This window comes from Heterocephalus glaber, unplaced genomic scaffold (assembly GCF_053883595.1).
Source record: "Heterocephalus glaber isolate CG9 unplaced genomic scaffold, H.glaber_assembly_v1.0 deba00000331, whole genome shotgun sequence".
NCBI classification, from domain to species: Eukaryota; Metazoa; Chordata; class Mammalia; order Rodentia; family Bathyergidae; genus Heterocephalus; species Heterocephalus glaber.
This window is the reverse complement of record NW_028258142.1, coordinates 45,247,033-45,258,076: the sequence shown is the minus strand read 5'-3', so window position 1 is coordinate 45,258,076 and position 11,044 is coordinate 45,247,033. Positions and strand designations below refer to the sequence as shown.

General features: G+C 38.9%; 1 pseudogene; it reads left to right on the top strand.

Annotated features, from left to right (window-relative positions):
• The first annotated feature begins 9,277 nt into the window (after positions 1–9,277).
• Positions 9,278–10,654, top strand: LOC147830117 (cytoplasmic polyadenylated homeobox-like protein 2; annotated as a pseudogene).
• The last annotated feature ends 390 nt before the right edge of the window (positions 10,655–11,044 follow it).

The following is an 11,044-nucleotide window of genomic DNA, read 5'->3' as shown; positions in this document are numbered from 1 at the left end:
TGGTGTAGAAATCAATGGAATTAGCTAAGACTGGTGGCACACACCTGTCATCCCATCACTCAAGAGGCTGAGGCAGGAGGGTGAAAAGACTGGCCTGGGCTACATAACAAGTTCAATGCCAGTTAGAACTATGTAACAAGAACCTGTCAAGAGAAGGAGTGGGGAGAGAAAGAAATGGGATTGAAAAATAGAAAATCAGTAGAGGAAATTAAAGCCAAAGGTTGTGTTTTTTAAAAGGTAAAATTGATAAATTGCATATAAGACTGAAAAGAAATAAAAAAGAGACAAGAGAATTTACTAATATCAGGAATTAAGTTTATTATGTTACTTGTTTCCTGTTCATTCCTTCTGGTTTTTGCCCTTCTGTTTTCCCTTTCTACCATCTTTTGGATCATGTGAATGCTTTTTAGTATTTCATTTTAATATTCTACTACAATTTTGACTGTATCTCTTCATATAGGCTTTTTAATAGCTTCTCTAGGAATGATATACATAACAGTTTCACAGTCTGCTTAAAATTAATATTTTTACTCCAGGGCCAGGGATTTAGCTCAGTGGTGCCACAAATTGCCTTGCAAGTGCAAGGTCCTGAGTTCCATCCCCGGTACCAAAAAAAAATGTTTTCACTCCAAATGGAAGGTCATAATCTTACCACTGTAAAATCTCCTTTACCCTCCCCCTTTATGTTATGTTGTCTACATACTACATTTACATACACTGAAAACCCCATAAGACAATGCTATAATTTTTGCTTTCAACTGTCAAATATGCTTTAAATAACTCAAGGGGAGAAAAATAGTTATATTAACCAGAATCATTTGTTACTTTTACTCCTGATAATCCAAGGGTCTTTTTCTGGTATCATTTCCCTTTTAGAAAGTTTTTCTGAAAAAAAATTTTGTAAAAGTTTTCTGGGAACTAAATCTCTCAATTTTCCTTCCTTCACCTGAGAATATCCTTATGTGATCTTTATTAATGAAATAAATTTTCACTGGCTATAGAATTCTCATGGACAGCTCTTTTAGTATCTTTTAAATGTCATGCCACTTCATTCTGGCCTCCACGGCTTCTCATAAGAAATGTGCAGTCATGTGAATTATTGCTCTCTGCAGAGGTTTTCACGGGATACCTTCAGAATTTGTTCTTTGGTATTAGTTTCCAGTGATTTGATTATGATGGCTCTGAACACAGATTTCCTTAGTTTATCCTTTTGGATCCACTGAGATTCTTGAACCTGTAGGTTTATGTCTTTCATCATACTATGGAAATTTTCAGTCATTATTTCTTCAAACACTTTTTAAGAACTTCAATATTCTCCTCTTCTCTGTTACTCTGTTGACAGGAATATTAGATTGTTGGGGATTTTCCTACAAGTTTCTAAAGATGTATTCATTGTTTATCACGTTTTTTTTGCTTTGAAACTAGATGGTTTTTGTCGATCCTATCTTCAAGTTCACAGACTCTTCCCAGTCATCTCTATTCTACTCTCAAGCCCAGTTAATATATTTTCAATTTTTGTTTTATTTTTCTGTTCTAAGATTGCTGTTTGAGCCAGGCGTGGCGGTGCATACCTATAATCCCAGCACTTGGGAGGCTGAGGCAAGAGGATCACTGTGAGTTCGAGAGAAGCCTGGGTTACATAGGGAGTTCAAAGCCAGCCTGAACTACAGAGTGAGGCCCTATCTCAAAATAAAATAAAATAAAATTTCTGTTTTATATATTTTTTCTTTGGTGACACTTTCTCTCTTTCTAGTCATTTCAAGAATGTCCGTGATTCCTAATGAGAGCATTTATATACAACCTGCATTAAATCTTTGCCAGACAAGTCCAATATCTGTGTTAATCTCAGTGTTAGTGTTGGTTCAACTTTTTCCTTTATGAGTTGAGATTTTTCTGATTTTTAATCTGCCTTATAACTTTGGATCACTTCCTGCATATTTTGAATATTATGTAAGGAAATTCTAGGTCTAATTTAACTCTTTTTTTTAATTGATATTATTGGTACATTTTAGGTATACAATATAATGACATTCATCATTGGAAATTTGCACCTTTACATAATCACTCTTGGTTCTTATTTTTTCCCCATTCCCCAGCCCTTCATTCAACCCCTTCATTCCTTCCTATTTACAAAGACTTTGTTTCCACTTCATTTTCTCATATTAATTCCATTTCCTTCTTTCCTTTCTCCTACCCCTCCCACTTCCCCTTCCCCTTTGCCCCTTTTCTTCCTATTTCACACCATCTATTATACCCTTTAGTCCTTATTTACGCTTTCAGTTTCTCACACCAGGGAAACTATTTGGTATTTACACATGTGGGTCCTATTTATTTCACTTAAGAGTATCGCCTCAATGTGTATCCATTTAGCTATAAATGTCTCTAATTTCTCATTTTTTATGCCTGAGTAGTACTCCATTTTATTTAAAAACCACATTTTCTTTATCCAGTCTCCAGCTGATGGGCAATTGGGCTGCTTCAAAGTTCTAGCTATTACAAACTGTGCTGCTATGAACATGGGTGCACATATATCACTGTGGTATGATTCTTTTAATTCTTTGGGGAAGATACCCAGCAGGGGAATAGTTGAATCAAATGGGACTTTCAGTCCTAGTTCTTTGAGGTATCTCCATACTGATTTCCACAGTGGTTACATCTAATTTAACTCCTATATAGAATGTATATATCTTTATTTTCGGCAATAGACCTGTTTAGGTTCAGGTCCAAGTTCAATTCATCTTCTGAAAGTTATGGTTCAAATGTCATTTAAGTTTCCAAAGACTTTGCAATGCTTTTTGGATAGATTCTGAATATGCATCACCCAGTGGCAATCTGTAACCTGAGCAATAGTGTGTTAGCTCAGTTCTCAAAGTCACTGGTAGACTGATCAGATCAATACATGCACAACTTGAAAGTGAGACCAGAAACTGATACAAAATTTTATGGGAAATTAAACACCATCAAAATAAAAACTTCCAGGGCCAGAAATTTAGCTCAGTGGTTCTGGCTCCTGCTGCACAAGCGCAAGGTCCTGAGTTCAATCCCTGGTACCAAAAAAATTTAAAAAATAAAGAAAAAATAACAACTTCTGCTCATCAAAAGACAACATTTTAAAATGGATAGTCAAGCCACAGACTTTTACTAAGAATATACAATGAATTCTTACAATTCAATAAAAATAAAACAATTTTAAGTGAGCCAAAGACTGAATATACTCTTCACAAAGAAAGTCACACACATAGTCAATCACATGAAAGGGTCCCATATCATTAGTGTAAAATAAATGTATATTGAAACCACATCAAGGTACCTGCATTAGTCAGCTTTCCTGTTGCTGGACAAATTACTCAACATAGGCTACAAAAATACTTGTATAAAAATGTTCAACTCAGATTTATTTATAATAGCGCAAAATTGGAAATAATCTAATGTCCACCAAGAGTTGAATGAAAATCAAAGTGTAGCTGAGTCGTGCGGAAGACACCGAATCACCCCGCTGCAGACAGGCAGCCACCTGGTTCCACACTACAAAGACCCAGAGGACACCAGACCACCAGACCATGGTACTGAGTCCCACAGTTCCTGGCCCAGAGGTAGGGGCTTCTGAGCCATCGTCTCACTGCTCCTGGTCCAGAGGAAGAGGCTTCCCAGCCACCATCCGTCCCGCTGCTCCCAGCCCAGAGGAAAGGGCTTTTGGGCCACCTTCTGTCCCGCTGCTCCTGGCCCAGAGGAAGGGGCTACCAGGCCACCATCCCTCCCACCACGCCCAGCCCAGAGGGAGGGACTTCTGAGCCACCATCCCACTGCTCCTGGTCCAGAGGAAGGGGCTTCCCGGCCACCATCCCTCCCGCTGCTCCCAGCCCACAGGAAAGGGCTTTTGGGTCACCATCCCTACTGCTGCTCCCGGCCCCTGGCCCACCTCACCCAGCTCAGAGGAGGTAATTCATGCAGGTGCTAACTGCCCCCTGCCCCAGTCGAAATGAGAAAACACATAAATAAGTCTCAAAACCAGACTTCCAGATCACCTACAGCAACCCCAAAGGGAAATGAGATGGAACACTCTGGTACTCAACCACCTGGACCCACTGAACTGGCAACAAAAGGAGATCTGGAAAAAATGAAATCAGAAGTAATTTCTCAGATAACAGGAGAAATTGTGCCCCTAGTGCAAGACATGATTAATAAATCTAGAGAGGAGCTGAGGAACATGATGGAATCCCAACATAAAAAACAAATGGAATCCATAAAACACATGCAAATAGATTTCCAGGACATGGAAAACTCCACTGAAAGTCTACACAGCAGAATGAGCCAAGGTGAGGACAGAATTTCAGATACAGAAGGTAAGATTGCAATTAGTGACCAGGAAAAGAAAAATTGCTTCAAAATTATAAGGGAACATGAGAAATCAATCCAGCAGCTGCTAGATGATGCAAAGAAGAATAACATAAGACTGATTGGAGTCAATGAAGAAACAGGAGAGAGTGGAGATGACATAAAAAAATCTCTTCACAGAAATAATGGCAGAAAACTTCCCAAGCAGGGGAAAAGAGCTTGACATACAGATGAGTGAGGCATATAGGACTCCAAATAGCCTTGATGAAAAAAAATCTACACATAGGCATATAATTGTTAAGATTCCAGAAACACAACAGAAGAACAAAGTTCTCCAAGCAGTCAGAGAAAAGAAACAAATCACATACAAAGGAAAGCCCATCAGAATCACAGCAGACTTCTCAACACAAACCATCAAGGCAAGAACAGCTTGGAGTGACATATTCCAAGCCCTAAAAGAAAACAGCCTCCAACCCAGATTGATGTACCCTGCAAAACTATTTTTCAAAATGGATGGAGAAATAAGATACTTTTATGACAAAGAGCACCTTACGAACTTCGTGAATACCAAACCAGCACTCCAAAGAATTTTACACAATATCCTAGGAACAGACATTGAGGATCACAACTGCAGGAAGCAAAGCAGAATGAACCCATCTGGCATGACAAGAAATTAAATGTAAAGGGGGAGAACCCAACAAAAAGAAAAAGTCATGGCAATGACAAGTCAATACATTTCAGTTATAACCATCAACATTAATGGTCTCCATTCACCAATCAAAAGAAATAGACTGGCAGAATGGGTCAAGAAGTAAGATCCAACAATATGCTGCATACAAGAAACACACTTAATTCAAAAGGAAACTCATAGACTGAAAGTTAAAGGGTGGAAAACAATACTCCATGCCACAGGAACCCGAAAAAAAGAAGGAGTAGCTATCCTCTTTGCAGATCAAGTAGATTTCAAACCAACACTGATTAAGAGAGACAAAGAAGGACACTACATCCTTGTAAAGGGAATAATCCAAGAGGAAGAGATGACAATCATAAATATCTATGCACCAAACACTAGTGCACCCAGCTATATAAAACAAATACTAACGGACATGAAAAGTCATATATGCACTAATACAATTGTAGTGGGGGACCTCAACACCCCACTGTCACAAAGAGATAGATCAACTAGACTAAAAATAAGTAATGAAATACAAGAACTCAATCGAACTCTTGAACAAATGAACTTAACAGATGTTTACAGAGTCTTCCACCCCACAAAATCAGAATACACATTCTTCTCAGCTGCACATGGGTCATTCTCCAAAATAGACCACATACTCACACATAGAACATGTTTAAGTAAGTGCAAAGGAATTGAAGTTATCCCCTGTATATTATCAGACCATAGTGTGATGAAATTGGAGATCCATTGCAAAAGAAACTCAAAAAATTTCATAAACATGTGGAAATTGAACAACACACTTCTGAATAACCAATGGGTCACAGAGGAAATTAAAGAAGAACTCAGACAGTTCCTTCAATTAAATGACAATGACAATACAACATATCAGAATTTATGGGACACAATGAAAGCAGTCTTATGAGGGAAATTCATAGCAGTGAATATGCATATTAGGAAAACAGAATGAGCCCAACTAAACAACCTGATGCTGAACCTTAAGCTTCTAGAAAAAGAAGAGCAGGACAACCCCAAAGCTCATACAAGGGAGGAAATTACAAAGATTAGAGGAGAAATCAATGCAATGGAGACTAAGACAATGATACAAAAAATCAATGAAGTCAAGAGTTGGTTCTTTGAAAGAATCAACAAAATTCACAAACCTTTGGCCAACCTTGTCAGAAAAAGGAAAGAAAAGGCCCAAATCCATGCAATCAGGAATGAAAAGGGTGAAATTACAACAAACCCAGAAGAAATCCAGAGGATCATCAATACCTACTCCCAGAACCTATATGCCAATAAGATGGACAACACAGAAGAAATGGACAGATTCCTAGATACATATGAATTACCAAAGTTGAATGAAGAAGACCTAAAAATTCTGAACAACCCAATATCAACCAATGAAATTGAAAATGTAATTAAAAACTTACCAACTAAGAAAAGCCCAGGTCCTGATGGCTTCACTGCTGAATTCTACAAGACATTTAGAGAGGAACTGCTGCCACTACTCTTTAAACTCTTCAGTGAAATTGAAAGGGAAGCAGTACTCCCAAATTCATTCCTGGAAGCAAGCATCACCTTGATCCCCAAAGCAGAGAAAGACCCAACTGAAAAAGAGAACTATAGGCCAATCCAACTAATAAACACAGATGCAAAAATCCTTAATAAGACATTGGCAAACAGAATGCAGAAGATCATCAAGAAGATCATACACCCTGATCAAGTGGGATTCATCCCAGGGATGCAAGGATGGTTCAATATACAAAAATCAATTAATGTAATACACTATATCAATAGAGCCAAGGACAAAAACCATATGATTATCTCCATAGACGCAGAAAAAGCATTTGACAAAATCCAACATGCATTTATGATAAAAATCCTACAAAAATTGGAATAGATGGTCTCTATTTCAAACTGAAAAAATCCATCTGTGAAAAACCAACAGCCAATATCATACTAAATGGTCACAAACTGAAATCCTTCACACTCAAATCAGGAACAAGACAAGGATGTCCACTATCACCACTCTTGTTCAATATAGTTCTGGAAACATTAGCCATGGCAATTAGACAAGAGAAAGAAATAAAAGGAACAAAGATAGGTAAGGAAGAAGTCAAATTGTCATTATTTGCAGATGACATGATACTGTATATAGAAGACCCCAAGAACTCCACCAAAAGTCTTCTAGACTTAATAACCAAATTCAGTCAAGTAGCTGGTTACAAGGTCAACACACAAAAATCAATAGCTTTCCTCTACACCAATGACAGACTCACTGAGAGAGAAATAGGGCAAATAATTCCTTTCACAATAGCATCCAAAAAACTGAAATACCTAGGAATCATCCTAACAAAAGAAAGCAAAAACCTCTTCTCTGAAAACTATGGCACTCTGAAAAGAGAGATTGAAGATGATATCAGAAAATGGACAGACATCCCCTGCTCCTGGGTAGGAAGGATTAATAGAGTGAAAATGGCCATACTTCCAAAACTGCTATATAGATTTAATGCAATCCCAATTGAGATCCCAGCAGCATACTTCATAGACCTTGAGAAAACAATCCAAAAATTCATTTGGAACAAGAGACCCAGAATAGCAAAAGCAATTCTAGGTAACAGAGACATGGCAGGGGGTATCACAATCCCCAACCTGCAACTCTACTACAAAGCTACTGTGATTAAAAAAAAAAAAACAGCATGGTACTGGCAAAGAAACAGACTTGAGGACCAGTGGAACAGATTAGAAGATGCAGAAACAACGGCAGACACACTCAGCCATCTCATCTTTGACAAAGGAGCCAAACACCCTCACTGGAGGAAAGATAGCCTCTTTAATAAATGGTGCTGGAAAAATTGGGCTTCAACTTGCCAAAGATTAAAACTAGACCTCTATCTCTCACCATTCACTAAACTAAAATCAAAATGGATTAAAGATCTAAATATTAAAATAGAAACTCTGAACCAGTTGGAACAGAGGTTAGGTAGAACCCTTGAAGACATCGGTGTAGGAAAAGATTTTATGAACAAAACCTCAGTTGCCCATGAACTAGCACAAACAATCAACAAATGGGATGTCTTCTTATTAAAAGGCTTCTGCATGGCAAGAGAAACCACCAGCAGTGTGAAGAGACAACCCACAATGTGGGAAAAAATCTTCACCTGCTGTTCCTCAGACAAAGGTCTACTATCTCGAATCTATAAAGAACTTAAAAAGATCATACCTCCCAAATTTAAAGACCCAATCCAAAAATGGGCATCTGAAATGAACAGACATTTCTCAGGCAAAGAAGTAGAAATAGCAAATAAATACATGAAAAAATGTTCAACATCACTGGTCGTTTGAGAGATGCAAATGAAAACAACGCTGAGATTCCACTTCACTCCAGAAAGAATGGCTGCTATCATGAAATCAACCAATAACAAATGCTGGCGGGGCTGTGGGGAAAGAGGAACCCTGCTCCACTGCTGGTGGGAGTGTAGACTGGTGCAACCACTGTGGAAATCAGTATGGAGATACCTCAAAGAACTAGGATTGGAAGTCCCATTTGACCCTGCTATTCCCCTGCTGGGGATCTTCCCCAAAGAATTAAAAGAATCATACCACAGTGATATATGTGCATCCATGTTCATACCAGCGCAGTTTGTAATAGCTAAAACTTGGAAACAGCCCAAATGCCCATCAACTGGAGACTGGATAAAGAAAATGTGGTTTTTTTATAAAATGGAGTACTACTCAGCCATAAAAAATGAGAAATTAGAGACATTTATAGCTAAGTGGATGCACACTGAGGCGATACTCTTAAGTGAAATAAATAGGACCCACATGTGTAAATACCGAATAGTTTTTCTGGTGTGAGAAACTGAAAGTGTAAATAAGGACTAAATGTATAATAGGTAATGTGAAATAGGAAGAAAAAGGGCAAAGGGGAAGGAAGTGGGAGGGCTAAGGGAAAGGATAGAAGGGAATGGGATTAATATGAGAAAATGGAAAAATAGGAACAAAATCTTTGTAAACAGGGAGGACTGGAGGGGTTGAAGGGATGGCTGGGCAAGGGTGAAAAATAAGAACCAAGAGAGACTATGTAAAGGTGCAAATTTCCAATGATGAATGTTATTATATTGTATACCTAAAATGTACCAATGATTAGAATGAATAATCAATAATGTAAAATAGGAAGAAAAGGTCCAAATGGGTAGGGGTAGTGGGAGGGGCAGGGGAAAGGAAAGAAGGGAAAGGAAAAATGATGAGAAATGGAAAAAATGGAAATAAAGTCTTTGTAAATAGGGAAGGGTGGAGAGCATGAAGGGAGGGCTAGGAATGGGGAAAAAATAAGAACCAAGATGCATTATGTAAAGGTACAATTCCCAATGAGAAATGTAATTGTGTTGTATACCTACAATGTACCAATACAAGAATTTAATATTCTTGAAAAAAAAAAAAAGAAAATCAAAGTGTAGATTCATAAAATAGATAACTAGTCAGCAATAAAAATGAACAGGCGACTTCCACACTCACCTCACCTGGGACAGCAGTTCTCAGAGTGACCTTGGAGAGCAGTGTTACTTGGAGGAGGTGCACTGGATATTTGACATGGCTTCCAAAGAATCTTCAGGCAAAAAATATGATCTTAATGAAGCACAAGAAAGACAACATGGAAGATGGAAAACAAGACCTCCACACCGATTTACAAAGGATAAATTACAGATTCTGAAACGAGCATTTGAACAGAATCCATACCCTACTTCCACAACCAAGGAAGAACTTGCCAAGCAACTTCACTGCCATTTGTATGTCATTCAGAATTGGTTCCAAGATAGAAGATACAGACTATCACCTAGAGAGAAAAAGAATCTTTGCCATCTGGAAATTAAATGGGTTTTGTGTCAAAAGGTTTCAGCCCCTGGAGTCCCCAAATAGCCAGGTACAATCTGACAACTCTTCCATGAATCAGACTTCTTTGCATGAGCAGGAGACCCTACTACATAGAGCTGACTACTCTTCACTGGAAACACAAATGATTTCCAGTGGTCATGTTGGCTCAGGTGACTCTTTAGTCACAGGCATTAACAGGGAGCCAAGATGTTCCCTGGAGTATCCAGGGAAGGTCCCAGCAAGTGGACCTTCTTGCACCTACACACCATACTCATTTCTTTATCCTAATACATCTATGCAGTGTTTGGAAAGTGCCAGATATGAGGCAGGACAAAGCCAGAATGCCTTGCCTTTTTTTCCCCCATTATGCTTTCACCTGGCAGGAAACAGGTCAGCAACAAGAGGAGCACAGGGCCCCTGATCAATATTCAGTATTTCAAGGACAGCAGCCAAACCACCGGGGACACCACCTGCAGCAACTGTCGCAGCCTCAGTATTACCAAGAGAATTACCAGCTGCCATTCCAGGGCCAATTTTTGCCATAGCCAGAATCCAAGTGATTTAGAGCAACAGGAGCCCAATCTTCCATCAGAGCAGCAAAGTAATGAAGGTGCCCTGAGCTCTCTGCTGCAGCAGGCACCTGTGCAAAGAGCAGACGGGTCTCCACAACCTCTTGGGCAAGGGAAACAGCAAGTTCATGCAGAGCATTCCAGGTTTGAAATCCAGCACCTTCAGAATGGGGTTTTTCCAGATGTCCACTTCTGAGCCCCTAAGTGTGGCTCCAGGAAATGGAAGCCCTGAGAAACAGTTGTAGATCATCCTGTCTCCACACAGGGAAGGGAAGAGAAAGGTCTTCTCCTTTGGAGACACTCTCATTGTTCTTTACATGTACCCTTCCAGGCTGACTAATACAAAGATCTTGTAAATGTGTATGAAACAGTACTATGTTTTGAGTCACTGAATTGCACATGTACACAATTACCACACTGGTAAACAATGACACTTTTACTTCTAACAGTTGCATTTATTTTTATTTATTGCATGGGTTACAACTGCCATAGGATATGGAATCCAAACAGTGAGAGGACACTGGAGAGTCTGCATTTCCTCATGCCAAGTTCCTCTTAGCTTGTGTATTATCCATATCTGCCAAAG